General features: G+C 40.2%; 1 protein-coding gene and 1 long non-coding RNA gene across 5 annotated transcripts in view; both read left to right on the top strand.

Annotated features, from left to right (window-relative positions):
• LRMDA (leucine rich melanocyte differentiation associated) overlaps positions 1-24,497 on the top strand; it is a 1,028,511-nt gene that overhangs the window by 264,142 nt on the left and 739,872 nt on the right. The gene's annotated exons all lie outside the window — the stretch shown is intronic.
• Positions 1-24,497, top strand: part of LOC125282742 (uncharacterized) — a 34,081-nt gene extending 9,584 nt beyond the window's left edge. Inside the window, exon 2 of the long non-coding RNA XR_007189947.2 lies at positions 1-24,497. This exon is cut by the window's left edge and continues 6,762 nt beyond it. This is a non-coding gene — a long non-coding RNA (uncharacterized LOC125282742).

The following is a 24,497-nucleotide window of genomic DNA, read 5'->3' as shown; positions in this document are numbered from 1 at the left end:
CCCAAACACCCAGTTATGCAGCAAAAATAAAAAATTGCCAACTGGAGAATATTGTACAAATTTTAGTGCTGGCTAATTGTGAAAGAGGGACTGTCAATCTTAGTACATGTTCTACTGGTCCATTACCGGGCAGGTTGAAGCAATTCTGGGACTCTGTCTCCTCAGTTATAAAACTCGTGTTGAGTGAGTCAAGATCTAAGGCTACATACAGCTCCAGTTTTGGGTTCAAGGGAAACACTGTGAAAGGAGTAACATGAGCTTTGCAAATTGAAAGTACTCTTCGGAGATCATGTGGGGTTTGGATCATCATGACAGGCTTTATGAAAGAAGTGGAATTTGAGCTGGCTCTTAAAGACAGGATTTAAAGAAGCAGAGGAAAAGTGGAAAGGATGTTGCAGGAGGAGGATAGTGTGAACAAAAATATGGGGGCAGGAAAATAGAGAAGAGCAAGGAGAACTGTTTGCTGGCATGGCAAACACTAGAGGATTAAGACTAAGGGTGAGACATACCAGTGAATTCCTTTTCTTCATTCATTCCATAAATATTTGAGTGCTATTATGTGCCTGAAGCTTTTGGAGGGGGAAGACCAATGGTAAGCAAATACATACACACACATCTGGTGCTGGTAAGCACGATGAAGAAGACTAAAGTAGAGAGTAGAGAATGATGAGTGTAAGTGTACATTCTTTGAGATGGAGTGCGTAGAGAAGGTCTCTTGCATAACTTAACATTTGAGCTGAGACCTCAGAGATGTGAGGAAGGATGCTATGGAGACAGAAAAGTAGGGGGAAATGTGAGTACAAAATCCTGAGGGTAGGTGTAGAACCTATTCCCAGTAATCACCTCCGTTCTGCCTTATGCTTGTACTCAGAGCCCTGTTTGTATAGTTAATGCTTCATGTCATTGAAGGACCTTCAAGACCTTCATGTTGTGGAATCATGGGAAGTATTTCCTCCCCAGTCTCCTGTGATTAGTTTGGGCACAGGCATGTGATCCTCTTACTGTCAGTGATCACGAGGTGTGGTCTGTATGTTGGGGACTTCTGGGAAAGTTTTCCTCTGTAATAGAGAGAGAACCCATTCTCTGGGTGTGGTTGTATCTACATGTGATGCCTGTAGCATCCATCCTAGCTCCGTGAGGAGGAGTTTTGAATTGAAGGTGGCAGAGCAGAAAGATGAAAGTACTTGGGTCCTTGGTGATATCATGATTGGTGAATTAACCCTGGAAAGCATCTTATCTTTGAACTTCGGTTATATAATAAAACCTTATTATTCAAGTAACTTTTATAAAAATCTTGGAACAGTGTTCTTTGTCTGATGCATTTCATTTAAGATCTGCTCAAATGTTGCCTTCTCTGGAAGACCCTCTCCAACGCTATGTAAAATAGAACAAAGACATAACTTCAGCTCTGACCTTGATTCAAAGTCTTGTATACGCTTAAGTTCAAGCTAATGGGTGGCATCAGTCTGTATTCTGTGTATGGGAAAGGGGACCATGGGAATTCCACAGTGCCATTTGGACTGAGTCTCTCTCCCCTGCTGTCTCCTCACATGACTGTTGCTCAGGTCCATCTTCATAAATGGTGATTTCAGGAGCCCATTTGCTCCACATAAAAGGTGAATGACTCCGTTTATAATAAATCTCAGTCTGGTGTACATGCTATCATTCCCTTCATTTGACCTTGGTGGAACAGGCTGATGGGGCAGTGAAAAGTATGATATGAAAAATGAGTGAGCAGAGCAGAGTGAGTAGTGAATCATTCTTGTGTGTGATTAGCTGTGAAAAATCTCACCAACATGACTCAGAGTACACTTTTTCTTTTCTCTCTTTTCCCATACAACTTCTCCCTGTAAGACCTTGTCAGCCACCCCACAAGTGAGCTTTCCTACACGTGACTGCCTTGTCTTTACTAGCAGTCATCAGATCCATATAGGGCTTCCTGGCTTGTGAACTCTGGGGTAAGGAAAAGTGGGCTCCCAGGAGGAGAATCTTTTTTTGTTTGGTGGTGGGGGGAGGAGTAAATGGTACTCAGCTGAAGCCTTAGGGAGTCCCTTTCAGGGGCATGCTGAGAAGACATGAGTATGACAGAATGACTTTGTAGGCATTGTAAATCTGCAGTTATACCTGAGGACTCAGTGACTCGCGGATAAGGTCTCCATCAGTTCCATTTGCAGAGGGGCGATGGGATGGTAAATCAGGTTTCCTGGGGAATCGTGGGATCCTGCCACAGAAGGCTTGAGCACATAAAATGCAAACTTGCCTTTAATGGCATGGCTCTTATTGCCATGCTGCGGAGGCCACGTTGGTGGCACATGGAAATGCTTTTGGAAGAGAACTCCCTGCTGCAGTTGATCTCTCTGGGCATGCTCGGCCTCATTGTCCTCTTGATGTGACATCCATGGGACAGAAAGCCGTTGGGGGGACTGTGGGGGATGATGAGTGGTCAGAGATGCCTCATCTGGCTAACTTGACAACTTCAGTTAGCTGTTCAGTCTCACTGCAGAACCTACAGATTGGCCAGCCTGCCCTTCCAAACAGAGAACGTATGTTCATTTTAAGGACCAGCAGTGTTCATTGAAATAGGCATCTGCTAGCAATTCCTCTGATGGGGATTATGAAAGTGACCTTCATTCCTTATTTAGTTCTTCTCCATAGTTCTTCTCCGACCACTGGGTAAAACCTAAGTAGTTGGGATACTTGGGACCAAGGTTTGTCCTGGTTATTGGACAAAAAATTAATTTTTAGATTTTTGAGAAATTTTATTGCCTCAAAATGTAGTCCGTAGCTAGTGAAGGATTCTTAGAGGATGTGTTAAATGAACAACAACAACAACAAAACATTGGAATTAGCTTTTTAATTTTTTTCCTGTATAAATGGATGATTTTTCTCAAGGTGGGCAAACCTGACCCTACAGTCTTCTTTGCACCATTTGTTGTGTATCAGTTGCCACAACAATGCTGCTCTTAAAAAAAATCCTCCGACATCTAGTGGCACTCAGTGATGAGCAGTAATTACCACCCTCAAAGGTTTGCAGATGGACAAAGTTCTGCTTCATGTGTCGGTCTGTGTGTTGGCTGTGCTGCTCTCCTTCGTGCGTCTCTGTTTTGCCTGGGAGCAGTGGACTTTCCAGGCTAGCTCTTCTGATTTCAGATGTTGGAGGCTCACAGAGGGTAGGGGAAATATGTGATGCCTTGAAGTTTAGACTCAGAACTGGCCCATTGTGGGTTCAATCCATATTCCGTGGGTATAATGGAATCTTGCAGTCAAAAGCATCATCAGCGGATTAGGGATAAATACTCCAGTCGTAGGGACTACAAAATCACATGGCAGAGGGCTTAGGTACAGGGAGGGTGAAGAATTGACAGAAATCTTGCAATGAACTATTAATTTAGTCAACATATAATTTACTAAGCACATGTCATGAGCCTGATTGGTTCTCCATCAGAAATGGGACGAAATTCACCTTCAGTATTTTTCTTTTTAAATATTTATTTTTTCATTTTAGAGAGCAAGAGAAAGAGAAAGAGAGCCAGCAAGGGGGTGGGGAGGGGCAGATGGAGCGAGAGAGAGAGAATCCTCAGTCAGGCTCCCAGCTGAGTGAGGAGCCTAATGCAGGACTTGATCCCAGGACCCTGAGATCACGACCTGAACCAAAACCAAGAGTCAGCTGCCTAACTGACTGAGCCACCCACGTGTCCCAAGTCCAATATTTTTCAAAACTTCCAATGTCTTAGGTGAATTAATAACGTTTTACTGTAAAAATAGAGTAGGTATTTAGTAAAAGCATATAACAAGTTAAAAGTGAAATTTAGAAACAGAATAATATATGTTGAGAATCCTTTCCATCGTTGTGTGCCCTTTGTAACTGTACTTGTGAACACTGATGTTTATGAATGGTTGTTGCAGACAAAAAGATAAATATTTCAAAGAGGACAAGTATCTCGGTCAATAACCATTTACTCCTATCCTGGGTCTTGGTTGTTAATTTTGGTTAACAAATCATCAGAAAGAGCCCTAAGAGAATAAAAAGAGAAATAGAGCAAATTTTCATTTGGCATTCATTTCCCCAAAGATATAGTCATACAGCAAACATTACAAGATTGACAATTGGGTAATAGATGCATAACATGTCCAAACAGTTAAGCTGTTCTTCAATTAACACCCAGCCCCGCAATGCCATCTGGACTACTGAGTTTATGAAAATTTGGCGAAAGTCCAGAGGAACTGTAGAGATAACAATCATTTGCAAACTGATATATCTGAAGAGCGTTACGGGGTTGGCGCTATTTGCCTAGAGAAGAGAAGCTTGAATGATACTCTTCTGGTGAACCATGGTGGTTTTATGTGAGCAGGTAAGCAGCTGCTCTCCATCTTAACTAGGAAGTAAATAAAAAGGAAGAGGTTGACATTTCAGCTTGTTCAAATTAAGTTAGACCTACATTTCACTTGTTAAGTTTTGTAGTGGTGACCCAGGGTTGTTTTCAAGTTGTGGAGTATTTCTCCAGAGAGGATTTAATTTTTTTTTAAACTTTTATGTGGGAAAGAAGCTCCCTCTCTTATAGGTAGTTGTGTATTATTCTCCCTAGAGGCAGGGAGTTTGAATCCTGCTGAAAGTCTGTGTCTGGATGTTGAGGAGAAAGTAGGGTTGCGCACAGTCTTGTGGGATTTCTGGCTGACATAATGAAGGTGGTCCCCCTTAGTCTTATTTCATCTCCTTGTTATCCTGGGGAGTCCATGACCTATTCAGGCTACTCAAGAACTCTATCATGGAGAGCTGTAAAGAGTGAGAACTTTAATTCCTGTGGGAAGTGGAAAGTCCACTTAACCAGTTGATTTATAAGCTGGTTATGGTTGGAGCTGGTTTAAGAGTTTTGAGCAGTTCTTTTCCCTGTGTATTTTAATGTTGGGTAGTTTATACAAAGGCCTCATAAGTTAGAGGCTAGAGCCCGAAGCACCTCTTTGCATTCAAGTACACATTTACGATATCTTTCTTGTCTATTTAAAATAAAATGCGAAAATTCACAAGTGGCAAATTCTTTGTGTTGTTTTCTACTTAACCCTGAATTACTATACATCATACTCCAAGATTGTTTCCCTAAATTTGCAGTAATATAGATGATTGAGTTTATGTCTTATCATATAATCCAGTGTCTGAGAAGTCTGCAGCAGTACATCAAACCTTAGTAAAATATGAAAATTATATACACGGGAAGGAAGGAAGAATAAGCAGCATGCAAGAGGGCACACAAAGGAAGTGTTGTGGTGTTGTGGGGAGAGCATGCGTGCAGGAGACTGCTACTGGTGTGACCTCATGTGAGTCACTTAACAACATGTCTTGGCTTCTCCACCTATGAAATAAAAGACTTGGATTAGGCCACCTCTTGATTGTTTTCACTCTGAAACCCTCTGATTTGTGGTCTGTGTTACAACTCTCGTGGAGAAGATGCTTTGTTTCCTTAGGCCCATTCTGTGAGTGGAAATACTTTGAAAGCATTAGTCTTTATCCAGCGTAACTGAGCGGTCTTCTGGTTAGCTACAGAAAGCATGTTGACTTCCGAATTCAGTCACAGATATCCTCATTTGGAACATCCCTTCCACTCCCGTATTCTCAGCCCACGTGGCTGATCATGGCATCTCTTTCTATTTAGTCAAAACTCTGCCTCAGAATCCTTCTCATCACTGCCTGTCACCACCAAGGGAGCAGAGTGCGCTCTTCACTTGCTCTGGCCCGGACCGTGTAGACCTCTGAAGATGTGAGGGGTGTGGGTGGTAGGATCTAAGAGAAGTAGACACCAACTTGAAAGAGCTTCTAGCCTAAAGAAACAGGCAAGGAAGTATGGGAAGTGATCATGGGCTGGGGTTAATTTGAATTTTCATCAAGATGTTTCAAAGAATGGCTCTGTTTTAACTCTGTTGTCACATCTTATGGGTACGGAGAATGCCGGGGAAGATGGGTAGAAATGATTTAAGACGCTTTTCAACAAATATGTATTTGGAAGTCAGTCGTCTTTTGCATCACCATTTTGTGTTGGCTCCGACCTGAGGCTTTCTACGATTTACAGCATGTGACGTTAGCCCTCAAACCGAACAGTTTCAAAGCTGTCCTACCTATGGGAGTTGTCATTTAGTGTCCTGGATGGCTCTTTGCTCTGAGCATCTTTGAAGACCAGGCTGGGAGTGGGTGGGGATGAGAGTAATTTTGTATTTGGTGAGACAGAGAAAGTAACCATTTTTATATATGTATATACACATTATAAGCATAATGGATGTATGATTTCTGTGTTTTATAAGGTGTTTATTATTCTATGTGCCCTATTTGAAATGTATGGTAAGAATATGGCAAAGGAGAAAAATATATTAAGACTGGGGGTTTCATTGTATTCATAAAAGGCTGTTGTCAAATCCCTTGACTTTTTACCATGAAAGAAAATGTCCCTAGAGACGGGGCATCAGGATTTCTGGATGAATTCTTCTGGTGTAACCTAGATCTTTAGAATGCGAGCAGCACTGCCGAGGCCCTGGGCTCATCTATCTGTTCCCAGCTCAGCTCAGTTATGCACAAAGGTCCTTCTCTAGGTGACATATCATGTTGTATTCCAAAGTACACTTTCTTTTAATTTACAACTTAATTTTCAACCTAATTCAGAAGATTGATACTATAATGCTATTTGCAGAAGTATTGAAATGTCAGTAAGTTTTATTGTAGTAATAAAGAGTATTCCATATATCACACACTCTATAGGGATCCTTGCTTTTTGCATAGATCTTCATAGCAACAACCAGTGGCTAAATGCTGGCAATCATTAATTTTTAAAGAAGACATGGTTATGACGAGTTGAGGAATTAAGGCTGGTGGTGAAGAATGAACTTTAATTTTTGACATTTTTTTTTTTTTGGTTGCATACTAAGGTGAGGCGACAGCAAGATTATAAAAAATGGCCCAAATCCCAGGTTCCTAATACTTAAAATGCTGTCTGCTCATAAAAAGATTTCAGTTAGGGAGAGGCCATCTTTGAGCTCCTCGTAACAAATGGGTATCAGTGGCCCATGAAATAATCAATGCCACTAATCCATCCTAGGGCCTGCCAATATGTTAATGGCCCTGGTGCATCGTTATTGCTACAAGACCATAAATCATTCCGGTACCAGAATGCATCGCTGTCGAGGCCTCAAACCCCTCGCCTGGAATAAAATGCTGTCTCCTAACAATTAATGTCCAAACATTTTGCAGCTTTGTGCCTTGATTGTTTTCAGATGCTAAAAAAGTAAGTAGGACAGATTGTAAATCAATAAAACTATAAGACAAAGTGTTTTAATAATAGGAAGGTTCAGAGTAAATCATAGTTTTGTGTTTATTATTGCTTTTGGGATTATAAATAAGGAGTTACTTTCTACTACCCAGCAAGGCTACCAAGTTAACATGGGGGTACCAGGTCCAGGGTAACCTCTCTGAATGGGGCTTCCTTCTGTTGTTACACCACCCTGAGAAGCAAAACCAGGCCACCCAACACCGTATTGTAGGGCAGTGTTTAGTATCCAGTGGATCTGTTTTGGAGCCAGTTCAAAGTAGCTCAGCATTAAATAGTTTCTTTGGCAGCATCAGGCTTCAAATAGCCAGTGTGATGAGCTTTCAGTGTGTGGTTATTTATTTGGCTATGGTGCCATAGGTGATGGGATAATTTTAAAACAGCACCCCAGTTAGTTTGGGGTCCCTAGGAGCCTTTACTCATCTCTTTCCGTGAAATTATCTGACCTGGCAGGTTGACTTTGGTTGTGCAAATACATGTGCTGAACTGTAGGCAAACCCAAGAAGATCTCATTTAGGAAACAGTTGGATTGACCGATTCCTTTTGGTTGGTGTCAGTTTAGTTCACTATAAAGGTGTGGAGAGGGGCGCCTGGGTGGCGCAGTCCTTAAGCATCTGCCTTTGGCTCAGGGCGTGATCCCGGTGCTCTGGGATTGAGCCCCACATCAGGCTCCTCCGCTAGGAGCCTGCTTCTTCCTCTCCCACTCCCCCTGCTTCTGTTCCCTCTCTTGCTGGCTGTCTCTGTCAAATAAATAAATAAAAATCTTTAAAAAAAAAAAGTGTGGGGAAACACGATGGTAAGTCATTAACTCCACACCATATAGACAAAGTTTATTTGTGCCCTTTATGGTGTTACTTGTTCTACAACTATACTTTTTTGGCATGAGCCTCTGCACATTATCCAACCTAGAAAGGTGGGCTTGTCATTTGCTTGGGAGCAATAATCCAAAGGGAAACACTTTGTGGGCTTTGCCATGACCTGGCTGATGAGCTGGGTTGACTCCATCTAGATTCAGACTCCGAGAGGACCTGGGGGCATTGATTGGCTGAGCCCATTTCCTTTGCCAGGCTAGATGTGGTAATGAACCAAGAAAGTAAACAACCAAGTGGAAACAGTAGAATGTGGGATGGTGAGTACCTTTAGCTTTTAGTTACAGCTATGATTTTGAGTAGACACCATGTTCCCACCCCACATCGTGAATCGTTAGGCTCCCAAACACACATTCAGCCACTGTTTTGTAAAGGGAGAGGGAAGAAACTCTTGATCTCCGGCAGGACACCCCCTTCTTGTAGCCGTGTGTCCCTGGCGCCCAGCTCTGATGGGTGTTCGTAGTTTATTTTGGTGCTCAGGAAATAGCACAGGAAAAGGCCAGAAAAACAGTGGCTCCGTATAGACAGAAAGACAATTAAAACTGATATGACTCTTAACAGAAGTGGCAAGAGCAGGCAGGATGGAAGTAATTTATTCAACGAATTGTCCAAATACATAAAATTGCACTGATGTATGGTGTAGCGGTGGGACAGTGGAAAATTTGATAGTTGTTTCCGTTGTATGAATTACTCAGACAGGATGCCTTTGTGAAGTATGGGGGTTTGTTTAATGTTCTGACAACAATTTAGATCCTGTTATGGTTATTGCAGTGTAATGCCGTAGTAAAAATTGAACATGACACACCAGCAATTTATTATTTGTGTGTTTTTTAACCTTGAGTATCGGATTGTTTGTCCAAGCATATCCTTTGATTTGCTATGAAATCTATTGTTGATAAAAACAATCAGATTTCCATTAGAAGCAAAATATATATATATATATATCTATGTATACATAGATATATATATGTATAAATATATTTTTGCCATGAACCATAGATTTAGGGGGAAAAAATTCAAACTAGGCTACAGGACTTATGACAGGTAGACTCATGACATTATATGGTAATTCAGCATGAAAGAATAATTGTGACACTCTACTTGGTTGTGGAGTATAATCGTGCTGTGAGGTTCAATTCACTGAAAGGCCAAATTATCTTCAACTACATTAGTCTGACAACCTATAATGCTTTGCAGAGGCAATTTGTAGACGTTTCACAGAGTGCCAGCAAACAGGGCTCCCCATTATGCCACCCATTAACAAATTTGTGTAGGAAAAAAGTAACTTTTCCATTTTCCTGACTGTTTTCAAGCTTTGCAACATAATAAATATCTAATAGTAGTATTTGCATTGCCGTTTATTCTCTTAGTTTTAAAATTTATCTGAGGTATGGTAGGAGAGATTTATCTCTTCAGCTATGCAGCCTGAGAAATATTGATATTTTCATTGACTTAAACAACAGCATGGTGCAGTGAAGAAAGCCTGGCACTTGGAGGCAGGAGGCCTGGATCGTGGTTGGAATCACCCCTCGACCTATCTCCTGACAGCTCTTGTGAACTGACTCACTTTGGATCTCCATTGCCCCTTCTCTAAATTGGGGATTATAATACTCTCACCTAAGAATCTCTGTGCGAGGGTGAAGATAAGTGGTTCTCAGTGTTGTTCTGAGCCACTGGACAAGTAATTTGAAGAAGTTCAGGGGTAGGGTACTGTCAGCTGTCTTTGTACTGCTGGTTTCAGGGAATGGAGCCCCAAAGTGGACAAGTGTGGGGCTCACTCAGCTCTGTGATTGGGGTAGAATTTCCTTCTGAATGTGTATTGCTTGAGTGCACCTGTCTGTGAATGCCTGTCTCCGGAACGGAACCCAGGGCTCTGCCAAAATAGATGGTTTTACTTTCATCATCTCAAATATAGAGTAAGCACACGGACTTTTTTTAAAGAATGAAAAAAGCTACTCCTGTGCTATAGAAATTTAGGGACACAGCATATTTGATGAACTTTTTAGAAAAACATTATTCATAAATCATGTCTGACAAGTCCTAAAAATGTTGGTTATGTATGTAGGTGTTTCTGCATGTGGGGATGTGCAAAGCTGTCTGGCTCAATGTCCTAAATATTTAATAGGATTTTTTCCATTTTCACCCGGATTTGGGGAACTGGGAAAATCCAGGCCCCTTTTTCCTAAAGATCAGCACCACGTCTGTCTTCTTTCAATTTATTCCTCTGACCCAGTGCTTATCTCTTGAGGTGGGCATTACTGGGTTGAAATGAGACTTATAGGAGCCATAGATTTGCAAGGCAAGGCTGGGACGGCAGAAGTGGCCTGAGGGGCCTTTCTCTTCTTTGTCTCCTTTTGCTCAAGGGGTCCCGTAAAAGGGTCTCACACCTTGGGAATGAATGGGCCTGGGGATAAATCAATCTCTCCATCTCTAGTAATTGATTTATAATTTATGATTTTATGAATCATCAAACTTCCTACACCTTTTTTGAGTGGGGGTTGTGTAAATCACTCTGTGTCACACAGTGGTGTTAGTCCCAGTGTCAGATACTTGACCCTTCATTATGACAGGCCATTAGGCCTCATACCTGCTGCTTTCAGAGGAGGTAATGGCTTTTCTTAAGGGTACATTTGGATTCCTAGTCCTTCCTAGTAGAATCTAAGAGATGCACTGTCCTTCTGGTCGTTTCTGTTTAACTTGGTCTAAATTCCAAACCATTAAAAAAAAAAAACCACACACACAGGATATTTTAATAGTAATATCCAAGGACTGTATCTACCCTTGTCTGGGTGAAAGGGTTTTTGCTTGATTATTAAAGCTTTTCTTATTTTAACAAAACTTAGGGAACATTTCTAGACTTTCAGACTAGAGCTATTGAATGAGTGGTCATAGTTGAATATTTCTCCCTTTACAAGTTGGGAAAAAAAAAGTGCATGTGTATGTTGTGTGTGTATATAGGTATGCCCTGTGCTGTGGTCCTATACTCTAGGGACTTGGGTTTCCAATGTGTGGCTAATATCTGCAGGGGGACTGTGAAGAGAGTGTAGACAGTGTAGTGTGATCAGTCAACATTACTGAAAAAATCAACTTCAAGTTGGTGCACTATGGAGGAGGAATAGTTCTCTCCTCTTTGGTATAAAGGATAACCGGTGTGGAGAAGACACAAAAGCAGGAAGGGCCGCGTTAGCAGGGGAGACATAGGGAGCATGAATGCAGTTATAGTGGGGAAAATTCATACGAAGAAGGAAAAAAAGTTGCAGTGGGGTTGTTGGCGAGTGGGGGTAATGGATTATTTCGCAGGTCTGGAGTCCCAGTGGTATAGTTAAGGACAAGCTGGAGCGTTCATGTTTACGCATTATGCTCTCCAATGTAATTTCGGCTGAACTGTTGCTGACTGACTTAGCATTCGTAGGTCAAACACCTGCAGAAAGGGCATGTAGGTAGATTATTGTTGACTTTATGGTTATGGAACCTAGCTAATCAGTGCGCCCGCTGGGCTATAAGTTGTTATGCCTGAATGGTTTTTACACCAGGTCTTAAGACTTCTTACTGGCAAAAGGGAAAAACACTCATTTCTCATGACCAAGGCCCCTACTGGGAGGGAAGCTCTCATCTCATGTGGAGGGAAAATATAGTGGGTAAAACTTGTCATGATACAGGAGTTTCCAGAGTATTTTAAATATGACCAATATAGCTCCTTAGCCCTCCTTTGGAAGATCGTGGGGTTTCATAGAATGAAAGCTTATGTAGCCCGAGAAGATAAGCCTGCTGGGGAGTAGGAGGCAAATTGCTTGTTGGGTTCCAGGATTTTTGAGACCTCTGTAACTCCCTATATTAGCAAATTGGGGAGCCAGTTGTGGGTATAATGACACACTCATAGTCATTTTTCATTTAGAGTTGTTTTCAGATGTGGAAAACATTTTCATTCTGTTGGTTTTCTCAGTGTTCGATTATACAGGGTTCTAGTTCACGCATAGGCCAGCACACGGCGCCTGGTAAGTGCTACCTTACAAATTGCTTTGACCTTTGATGTTCAGGTAAAGGTCACCGGTTAATTTTGCATTGTGTACTGCCTGCTTCACTAACTTTCAACTAGCCTTCCTCCCTTGAATAAGTCGGTGAACAATGTCCCCTGCATTCAGGTTCTAGCTTGCTTCTCTGATATTTATCTTTGCCACCCTTTACCTGATTTCTCTCTTGTGTGGTGATGTTGTGTGCATGTTTCTGTGGGATGGAATCTCGATCAGTTAAAAAGCGTGGGAGATATAAAAGGTCAGCATGACAGATTTGTCCGCTGAGTGTCTGTATGTGTGTTTGGGTAGCTGAGCTCAGCTGACCACGGAAGACAAATAAGGAATGTGATGAGTGCTACCTCGACAGCCTGAGAGTTGAAAACAAAATATCTGTTGGGGGAAATATGAGTGTTAGGGCATCATATTAGAAATCCTGGAGAAGAGTTATATTCTTGTCTTCATTTGGAAAGGTCACAGGCTTTATTTTCAGTAAGATATGTGTATGATGATAGCTTGCTTTTATTTTCGCTACCTTTAAAAAATGTGTATTATATGCCCACCCGATGTACATTTTGCGAATGCTTATTTTAACCAGCAAGCACATTCTTTAACGTGACAGTGCAAAAAAAATCTTCAAATATGATTTTAGCAAGTTATTTTACATCACAAAAGAAGATGATAATCTGTGGGTGTTTCTGTTTCCCTCAGTTAATTTCTTTTCTATTTTTATTTTGTGGAATTGAAAAAGGACATTTCTAGTGATGGTGTGAAGCTCTTCTAATTTAATTTTATTGTTGTATACCTGTCTCCACTAAAAATGCTAATGTTGTCTGCCAGAAGATATGTCTTACATTTCAGCCTGCATCATAGATGGGTTTGTTTCCTGGAGTTATCTGGGGTTTTTTTGGGGAAACACTTGACTCAAATTTGCATTAAGGCCATCTTTGATTTTTTTTTTTTTGGCCCCTTAATGAAGGGGAAAAGGGAAAGAGAATATATTTTTTTGAATATTTTTTGTTTACAGTAAGCCAGACAATGACTTATATACAGTATTTCATTTAATTTTTATAATAACCCTCTGAGGATGTTATCCCAATTTCACAGATGAGGAAACTGAGGTTTCGAGGGGTTAAATAACTTGCCAGAAGACACACATAAGCAGTCAGTGAGACCTGGAGAAAAATGTCGGTTCGACTCCAAAGCTTGTGCTTTTTTCCATGATCCCAGACTATACAATCTTACTTCTAAATATACAGCATCTGTAGCCACCTTAGAGAAGGACCCCCAAATAACAATCACCCATAATACTGAAAAGTGATAGAGACTGAATATATAACCTTTTTTTTTTTAAAGACTTTATCTATTTATTTTGAGGGTGGGGAGCGTGCGTGAGCCATGAGAGGGGCAGAGGAAAAGGGAGAGAGAGAATCTCCAGCAGGCTCCATACTGAACATGGAGCCCAGCGCAGGGTTCAATCTCAGAACCGTGAGATCATGACCTGAGCTAAAGTCAAGAGTCAGATGCTTAACTGGCTGAGCCAGCCGGGTGCCCCTGTGCATGTAACCTTTCATAAGACATTACCACTAGTCATTAAAAAAAATTCTTGGAAGTTTTTGAACATTTATTACGTGCCTAGTTCTTTCTGTGCTTGAAGCAGTGCTGTGTGTGTGTGTGTGTGTGTGTGTGTTTGTGTTTGTGTTTGTGTAGGGTGATGACACAATGATGTTAGGAACTTGAAAACATGGTTCAGGTGCTTAAGAAAGGCAGAGAAGACTAATCTGAAACTTGAATGAGTGGTGAACGTTAATACATGAAGAAGGCTAAGTTACCCTGTGAGTCGGGATGGAGGAGCTATAACAGCTTAGAAGAGAGGGTGCAGGGGGAGTGGATAACAGGGCAGGGACTGTGAGTCTTGATCAGAGCCTTAGGAAAGAGTGCCAGGTGTTGCAACATGCACATGGGTGTGCTGTGTTTCTGGGGCTAGGAGGCATTAAGCCCGTGTGGAGAAAGGGCTGTAGCGAGATGGTGGCTAATGGGAGTGAAATGTGAATTTTGGGTGGGTGGAAAAGTAGGAGAGAGAGAGAGAGGAAGTGTGTGTGTGTGTGTGTGTGTGTGTGTGTGTGTGTGTAGGATGGTTGTGGTCTTGCCACCCTTCCCCTATCCTTGGTATACCAAGCCATGCTGAGTTCCTCTCACTGTGTCTGAGTTCAACCTACTTTCTCACCTCTGAACCTCTGCGTATATTGCTCCCTCTAGATGACACTGATTTATCACCCTTTGGGTCTAAACTAAAATGTTGCTTCTTCTGGGAAGTCTTTCCTGATTTCCCCATTAGGTCTGGTTCCTTTGCTTTGAGTTCCCTTAGCCATCTCTCTTCTGCCATCCTAACATTGGTTGCATTTTATTGTAACAACTCAAATAATTATTTCTCTCACTAGACAGTAAATGCCAATGAAGGCAGGACAGTTAGCAGAGAATCAGGCACAGAATTAGTAGGTGATCAAATCATTTTTGAATGAGTTAATGAATAAGTTAATATGTTTAAAGTGTATTAGTCAACTAGAAAAGCCGGGTAGTTCCATATGTCCTTTGAAGTCAGAAGGAAGGTTCATTTAATGATGCTCTGGCAGAGTGGGGCGTACCCACCAAATAAGACAGATTTGTCGACAAGTCCCCAGGTTCGTTCTTCATTGTCCTCTCAGGAATTTCTGATCTGTCCTTTGGCCAGTGTGAGAGTGTTGGCCATTTTATCCAGACTTCTCAGTGGTAGAGGTCCTGGAATGGGAACTTTTGGTGTGAGATAGTGTTAACTGCTCAACCACCCTTAGTTATTTAAGTGTGGCCACAGAGACCAAATAGTGTTTAGTTTCTTGGAGGGGGGCAGGCAAAGAAACTAAGTCATTACAAACCATGGCATGTATGGTGGTAGCTTCTGTGGACTCTCTGTGACATCGCTCTGTAGCATACAGTGATTGAACAGGGTTTGGACACTATAGATTGACACACACCAAATGAAGTGATGGGATGAATCCTCAGTCTTGCGCATCTGGCTGCTTTTAACCCATTCCTGTGTTATCCTAACTTTCTCATAACACATCACTGAAAACTTCCTTTCGTATTCTGCCTGAAAGCCACTGAGACCCACACAATCACTGGCCATGACAGAATTTAGTGACGTAGGCCTTTTTCTTTTGGGGATGATATGCACTCAATTTTTTCTATAGAATAGCACTATCTTTGTTTTATTCACCATGATTTATCTTGTTTTGGGGCCTTTCTAGAATTTGTCTCATGGACTTAACGCTGTTTATGCCTCCCTCATTTCTGCACACCTGTCCTATTTAGTGTCTCCAAGGACAGTTGTGTGCTGCTTTTGCACAGTGGCCATGGCCCCACTATTCACCCCTTCAGGCTGGTGATGACTTGTCCCTCCCCACCCCGGGCAGTGCAGACATTGGCCATCCCATCGGGGTGAGGTGCTCCAGCCCTCTGAGAACTACTAAGGTTAGGTTTTCTAGCTATTTGATGTCCCATCATGTGGGACCAGACCGAGCGTCCTGCTGTGGTCCACAGCCTGTGACTCCATCATAGGAGGAAATTAAATTGGCTTTGCATGGGTTGCTCTTCCCAAAACTTGCTAGTTCTTCCCTATATCTTGGGCTTCTCTAGGTGATGGCAAATTGATTGTCTTATGATTTATACACAAGAGCCACAAACTTTGCTTTTAAAAGTTGAGTTTCTTACACAGATCTTAAGCCTGGAACCTTTTTTTTTTTTTTCCCTTAAGAGACAGAAAATGAATTCCCTTCTTTTTTTCTGTATAAAATTAAATGTACAGGAGTCTTGTTGGGAAGGGGAAAATGAAGAAAAAAGTCCAAGCCCACCTCCGCTCATACTAATCTATACTTTTTAGCAGTTATTTTTTGAGAGAGTGATTTATTTACACTGACAGCCTGTTACTGATGGTAGCTGCTGCCAGCTTCTGAAGTAATCTGATAACGTCAAAATGTGAAGGGAAGCTATAGGCTTTGCCTTGACTGACTTGCTATAAATCATGTACATTGCTGGTGTCTAAGGATGCTTGGGTTGATACTGATGGAAATACAAATCAGATACAACACACGGTAACCCAATTCAGAGCTAGAGAGTTTGGATTAAGCCTATTGGATTCATATTTTTAAGTGAAACAGAGCAGGCATACCAGGTTGTGTTTTGAAACTTCAAAACTGTCTGCTATGCCAACTTCAAGGACAACGTCTGCCTTTGAAATGGAAGTGCAAAGAGGTGTGCTCATCATTTACCTTTATTCCTTTATTCATTCAACAACCATTTATTGGGTACCCACTGTATATCAGTCAAGGGGAAGGTATGACCCTGCTTTATCTATTTACTTGTATATTTGTTAGTCTATGTAAGCTCTGTGAAGGGAGAACTTTGTTGTGTTCTACCCAGTACTTAAAATGGTGCATGGCCAACGATAAGTGTTCAATAAACACTTATTGAATGAGAATAGGAAGCCCAGAGTTTGAATATCAGTGCTGTGAAAACCCTGAACTCACTTCCCAGGCAGAAAGAGTCATTCTCATCACTGGACTCTCTGTAGAGTCCTTTATAGTCTCTTTTATAGATTTCTGGTAAGGAATTTTTCTTACTGTAATGTAATTATTGGTTTATATGTTGGTCTCTTCAATTACAGCACGAGCTCTATCTAATAGGGCAGAAACCATATCTTTATTAACCTTGGACTTGCCATGCCTGGCACATGGGTGGTAATGAATAATTACTTGTAGTCCTGGTATGACATAATTCTTAGAAAATTAACCGTCTCTATCTCTGTATTTTCAAATGCACATGATGATACTGAAGAAATCTGAAGTAACGGTGCTCTTCAAGCTAATAGTGCTCATCTTGCCAAGTACTGTAGGAGACGATTCTTATGCCATTCCTTTGGTTTATCTGCTTTTTCTAATTTTTCTAGAGTGACTAAGTATTAACTGTGAAATCAAATAATAGTAAAGGGGATGGTGTTTAAGTTTTTTTCCCCTAATGCCTTTACTTTACACGTGAAAAGATAAATTTGTTAGATTGTGTGTGTGTGTGTGTAATAAATTTTTATCAGTTGGTCCATCCAAATGCATCAGGGGAGTTTGCTGAATAATGGGATCCTTTAGTAAATGGAGCACTTACTCACAAATGTGTCTTTGGTGTAAATCGGGATACTCAACTATTGGTTTTGCTTAAAGGGAGGCATGCGCATGTTTGAAAAGGAAGCACTACTTGATACGGAATACTAAACCATGGGAAGAAACATCGGGGCAGTGATCCGGTTTATCTGTAACATTTATAGATTTTGGGCAAGAGTACAAATGGAAGCCCACATACCAAATGTCTAAATATTTAAAGTTATAAATCAAACTGAACATGATAAATAAAATATGCTGTCTTCTTACCATGCCAAATATATTTGCATTGATGACCTAAAATTCCAGATTTCAAAGTAGAATGCTCTACGTCCTTGGGAGATGAAGCTGGAACATGGTAGCATAGAGAAAGCCTGCCCCGGGTCCTTGGCCCACCCGCCTTCATTTTCTACCCCTGGCTGTGTCTTGTCCTATAAAGAGCCCCTTGCATACGTGTCAGGATGTGCCTGCATGTCTATACCACACATCCATCCTCAACGTGTCATGAATAGCCATCTTGAAAATTAGAGTTGGGCACACTGGTTTACTGGGTGGACCAGGGATGTTCTACCCCTGGAAGTAGGCTCTGGGCCCCTTTGGGCAGGGAGCTTCAGGGCTCTGGATACCCAGAATAGATCATCGAAGGTGGAGGGTACACTGTGGCATGCTCCTGGGTCCTGAGGACTTCCTAGCTCATGTGGAGGGATACAGCCTGAAAAAGGCTGAGGCAGCTCAGGGAACGGGGCTCCTCGAGCTCTGGTGTGAGAATGGTGCTGCTGGTGATAAGAGAAATGGACTGGAAAACTAATGCTTCGTGGCTTCCAATTTAGGGACAAGCTCATGCTTCCTGAATTACAGGCGCAAGTATCATCTTAGATTTGGACCAGTGTTCATAATACCCAGTGGTCTCAAATTTCAGTATGTATGAGAGTCTCTCAGGAAGGGATTAAAGTGAATACTTGGGCTACACTTTGATGAACTGCCTGTGCTCACATGGATTATGACAGCCATGGTCAGGCCACTGCCAAGTTCCCAACTTTAAAGAGAACATGCATGGAAGGCACTTAGCACAGTGGTAAGCTCTTAATAAAAGGTAGCTGCTGTTACTGTTAGTGTTCCTATAGTTGTTATGAATTGATTCCTGTGTTTTACCATCTAAGAGAGGCCAGCTAGACTGTATAATTTTCTCTTGTGTGAATGAGAACTGGGAAGGGGTATATATGATTCACGTTTGTCATTGTCATATTTGTCATGCTTATCTGTCAGTGTCAAGTTAACGGTTTCCATCTTATATGTGAAACATGTTCTTTCATCTCCTTACCCTCACTTCATGAGCAAGCTCTCTTGGCTTTTCTGTTTGAGTGCCACAGTTTGACTGTTTTCTCATACAGAGTGAACAAAAACTAATGGGACATTTTATTGAGATGATAATGTGGCCTGTGTTTGAGGCAGAATGAGGGGTCGTGTGTTGGTTTCTTATCTTGAAATTTAGTTCTTCTTGCCTTGCCTTTGCTAGAAAGAAAAGGGCAAGGGAAATTCTTTCCTTAGGAGTTAGTAGTGAGGAGGGAAACAGTTTTCACTTATGAAACAGGCTCTTTTAATGTCCTGTATCTTTAAGTAGGGTCACAGGAGGTGGAGGAGGATAAGGATGTTGGGGATGACTAGAGATCTCTGTATACCCTTGGATTTGTTGTTCCAAAGTAGGAGATGGGTCATGACGCCTAAGGGAGGTGCAGAAATGGGCTTTCATTTTAATATTCTACTTTCCTTGGAAATAGAAGGAGGGTTTTTTTTATTTTTTTATTTTTTATGTTTAAGAGGGAGACCCTCCTGAACTCTTTACTTTGAAGGTTGTTACCTTTGCCTGGGCCTCCTGCAGCTCTTTCTAGTGTCTAGGATACACAAGGGAGATGGTTTCTGGATTCACAAGTTAGTTGGGGAGCTTGAGATAGATGGCTCATTCTTCATCTGACTGCGAGAGCTGAGGTATTCTGTCACCTCCCACTTTGCTACTTGTGTCAGATGTTATGTTTGGTGGGCCCAGATGAGAAGAACTTGGAGGAATAAGAAAAAACAATTGAAAATAATGGGACTGAGCCGAAAGGAGAAAATACCTCATGGTTATTGAAAAAGAATAAGATCATACACATGGGGACAGAGAAAACAACTGCCAGGGCCACCTTGGAGGGATAAGGGAGAGCTGTCAACCTCGGCAATGCCCTGCCATGTTGTCTGGTCTCTGGTGAAGAGTGAAAAGTCACAGAATGAGTATTCAGAAGAGCTGGACTGTAGTCCTGGAAGTATCGCTTGTGCCCTAGGTCTTAGTTTCCTCAGTGTTGAGACTGGAAGATCTTTCATTTCCCTTCAGCACTAAGCATTTGTTACTCTTATAAATATAAGATACTTTCTATAAAACTATGGTAACGATAAAGGAAAAGCCTGGGGCAGATACACAAGATTATGATGGAATCAAAGCATACCACCACCAGTCATAAAATCACAAAGGCAGGCAGAAATAAAGGAAGCAAGGAATAAAGGATCTGTAAAATAGTCAGAAACAATAACCAAATAAGTTGTAAGTCCTTTCCTGTTAATTACTTTAAATGTAAATGGATTGAATTCTTCAAAAGTCATAGGATGGCTAAATGGATAGAAAAACAAAATCCAATGGCATGCTGCTTACGAGAAACTCACTTTAGCTTTAAGTACACATAGACTGAGAGTGAAGGGATGGGAGAAGCTACTTCAGGCAAATGGTAACCAGAAAAAAGCAGGGCCTCCTATACTTAGACAAAGTAGACTTAAAGCTGAAATGGTCAAAAGAGACAAAGAGGGTCATTGTATAGTGATGAAGGGTTCAGTTCATCAAGAAGGTATAACAATAAAAATATTTATACACCAAACTCTAGAGTACCTAAATATATAAAGCAAATACTAACAGAAATAAAAGAAGAAATAACAATACAAGTTGTAGTCTTGAATACCCCACTCTCAACAACGGACAGATCATCCAGACGAAGAATCTGTAAGGAAACAGTGTATCTGAATAATACTGTAGACCAAATGGACTTTATAGACATATACATAACATTGCATTCAACAGCAGCAGAATACACATTTTTTTTTTTCAAGTGAATGTGGAACATTTTCTAGGACGGATCATATGTTAGGCCAGAAAGCAAGTCTCATCAAATTCAGGAAAATAGAAATTATATTCAGTATATTTTCTGAGCATAGTCATATGAAACTAGAAATCACGTAACAGGAGGGAAGCTGGAAACCTGAACAACCAGTGGATCAAAGAAGAAATCAAAAGGGAAATAAAAAAAAAATCTTGAGACAAAATGGAAAATGAAAATGGAAACACAATATAGCAAAAATTTATGGGATGCAAGAAAAGTAGTTGTAGCAGGGAAGTTCATAGTGACAAATGCTTACCACAAGAAACAAAAGTCTCAAACAACTTAACTTTATTTTTATTTATTTATTTATTTATTTTTTTAATGATTTTTTATTATATTATGTTAGTCAGTCAAACAACTTAACTTTAAACACAAGGAGCTAGAAAAAGAACAAGCTAAGCCCAAAGTTAGCAGAAGGAAGGAAAAACGGATTAGAGCAGAAATAAATGAAATAGAAAAGATTAATGAAACTAAGAGTTGGTTCTTAGAAAAGATAAACAAAATAGACAAACCTTTAGTTAGGCATAGAAAAAGAGATGACCCAAATCAATAAAATTAATAATGAAAGAGGAGACATTACAACTGATACCACAGAAAGACAAAAGAACATAGAAGACCATGATGAACCATTATACACCAACCAAATTGTGCAACTCAGAAGAAATGGATAAATTCCTAGAAACACACCACCTACCAAGACAGAATCTTGAAGAAATGGAAAATCTGGATAGACCAAAAAACAAGTAAGGAAATTGAATCAGTAGTCAAAAATCTCCCAACAAAAACCCATGGCCAGATTAGGTATCACTGGTGAATTTAAATGTTTAAAGAAGAATTAATGCCATTCTTCTTCAAACTCTTCCAAAAAAAAAAAAATGAAGAGGAAGTAACACTCTCAAACTCTTTTTTACTAGGCTAGCATTACCTAATACCTGTCCTTACCTAGTTAAGGACAGCACAAGAAAACTACAGACCAATATCTCTAATGAATACAGATGCAAATATCCTCAACAAAAGATTGGCAAATGAAATTTAACAACACATTAAAAAGATAATACACCATGATCAAGTGAGAGTCACCCCTGGAATGCAAGGATGGTTCAATATACTCAAATGAATCAATGTCATATCACATTAATAGAATGAAAGATTAAAATTTATGATCATTTCATTTAGGGCAGGAAAAACATTTGACAAAATTCAACATGCAATCATAATAAAATCTCTGAACAATTGGGTATGGAGGTTGTGCACCTCAACATAAAAAAGGACTATAGGACAGGCACACAGCTAATACCATAATCAATAGTGAAAGGTTGAAAATGTTTCCTCTAAGATCAGGAACAAGACAAGTGTGCCCATTCTCACCACTCCTATTTAACATAGTAATGGAAATCCTAGCTGGAGCAATCAGGTAAGAAAGTGAAATAAATGGCATCTTAATCAGAAAGGCATGATTAACATGGTCTCTGATTGCAGATGACATCATATATAGAAAATCCTAAAGACTTCACTAGGAAACTGAATTAGGTAGTAAACAAAACAGAATACAAAATCAACATATAAAAATCAGCTGTGTTTCTATACATTAACAACACTGAAAAAGAAGTAAAACCTATTTGCAATAGCATGAAAATCAGTAAAATACATAGGAATAAATTTAAGCAGGTATAATATCTGTACACTAACAACTGAAAGACACAAGAGAAAAGATGGTAATAAATGGAAGGATATCCTGTGTTCATAGAAGAATTAATATTCTGAAGATGTCCATGCTATCCAAAACCATTTATAGATTCAGTGCATTCTTATAAAAATTCCAGTGGTATTTTCACAGAAATGGAAATAATCCCCAAATTCATATAGAACCACAGAAGATTGAATAGCCAAAGGAATCCTGAGAAAGAACACTAAAGCTGGAGACATCACACTTTCTGATAAAGCAATAGTGATTGAAATAGTATGGTACTGGAATAAAAACAGGCACATAGACCAGTGGAACAGAATGAAGAGTCCAGATATAAACCCATGTGTATGTGGTCACTAATATCTGACAAGGGATCCAAAATACTCAATGAGGAAAATATAGTCTTTTTAGTAAATGGTATTGGGAAAACTGGTTATTCACATGCAAAAGAATGAAACTGGATCCTGGTCTTACACCACTCACAAAATTTAACTTGAAATTGATTAAAGACTTAAGCTCTGAAACCATGAAACTCCTAAAGAAAACATAGGGAAAAACATCCTTAACATTGGTCTTGGCAATGATTTCATGGATATGACACCACAAGCTCAGCCAACAAAAGCAAAACTCAAAAAATGGGATTATACCAAACTATAAAGCTTTTTTTCCCCTTTTGGACTCCAAACGGAAATGATCAGCAAAATGAAAAAGTAACCTAGGAAATGGGAGAAAATGTTTATAAACCATGTATCTGATAAGGGGTTAATATCTAAAATATATAAGGAATTCCTACAACTCAATAGTAAAAAACCCAAATGATTCATTTAAAAAATGGGCAAAGGACCTGAATAGACATTTTTCCAAAGATAATATTCGGATGGCCAACAGGTACATGAAAAAGTGCTCAACGTCACTAACCATTAGGGAAATACAAATCAAAACTGCAATGAGATATCATCCCACATCTGTTAGAATGGGCATCATCAAAAAGATAAGAGCTAACAAATGTTGGTGAGGATATGGAGAAAAGGAAACCCTTGTTCACTGTTGGTGGGAATGTAAACTGGTGTAGCCACTGTGGAAAAGAGTACAGTTTCCTGAGAAATTAAAAAATAGAACTAATCTGTGATCTAGCAATTCCACTTCTGCATACGTATCCAAAGGAGATGAAATCACTGTCTTGAGATCTGTTCCCCTGTATTCACTGAAACATTATCTACAATAGCCAAGACATGCAAGCAACCTCAGTGTCCATAGAGGTGAATGGATAAGGAAAATGTCAGGTTATCTGCTTCATCTATCTACCTGTATCTGTCTATAGATCTATCTATAGCTCAATCTATCTGTGAATATTATGCGGCCATGAAAAAGGTAATCTTGTCATTTGTGATGACACGGATGGATCTTAGTATGAATAAGTCAGACAGGGAAAGACAAATACTGTATGATCTCGCTTATAGTAGAATCTAAAAAACCAAAATCAGAGAAACAGAGTATACTTGTGCTTTGCTAGGGGTCAGGTGGTGGGAATGGTAAAAACTAGAAAAGGTACAAACTTCCATTTATAAAATGAATAAGTCCTGAGGACATCATGTACAGCACGGTGACTATAGCTAACTGTACTGTTTTGTATATTTGAAAGTTGCTGAGAGTAGGTATTAAAAGTTCTTAGCATACACACAGATTCTGACTATGTGAGGTGATGGGTGTATTAACCTTATTGTAGTAATCATTTCACAATATATACTTATGTCAAACCATATTGTACGCTTTACATTTTTACAATGTTATGTCAGTTATATCTCCATACAGCTGGGGGGAAAAGAATTTGTTACTCATAAGGCCTTCATGATCCCAATATTCGGGGTATTACTTGAGGTTCTGAAACTAAACGAGTTACTGTCAATTCACTGAATTCACTGTGCTCATTTACTCAGTGAATGTTCAGTATCTGCACTTGACTAGACATGGTGCTCGCTGTTGGGGACACCAAGGTGAGCAGGAGAGAGGGGTTTACCTACAGCGGCACCTACCTTCCTGCAGGTAGCCTGGCCCCTCAGTGGATACGAACCCACCCAGCAGCCCGTGGTATCAGAAAATAGCCTGGGGGAGGGAGTGCCTGAAATTAGAAGAGATTGAAGAGGTTTAAGACATTCATCAAACATTTTTCTTTTTAAAGTCTTCGCTCAAAACCGGGGATGTACTGTATGGTGACTAACATAATATAATAAAAAATCATTATTAAAAAAAAAAAATAAA

This window comes from Ursus arctos, unplaced genomic scaffold, assembly GCF_023065955.2.
Source record: "Ursus arctos isolate Adak ecotype North America unplaced genomic scaffold, UrsArc2.0 scaffold_7, whole genome shotgun sequence".
Classification (NCBI taxonomy): Eukaryota; Metazoa; Chordata; class Mammalia; order Carnivora; family Ursidae; genus Ursus; species Ursus arctos.
The sequence above is the reverse complement of the archived record's forward strand: the minus strand, read 5'-3'. Positions and strand labels throughout refer to the sequence as shown.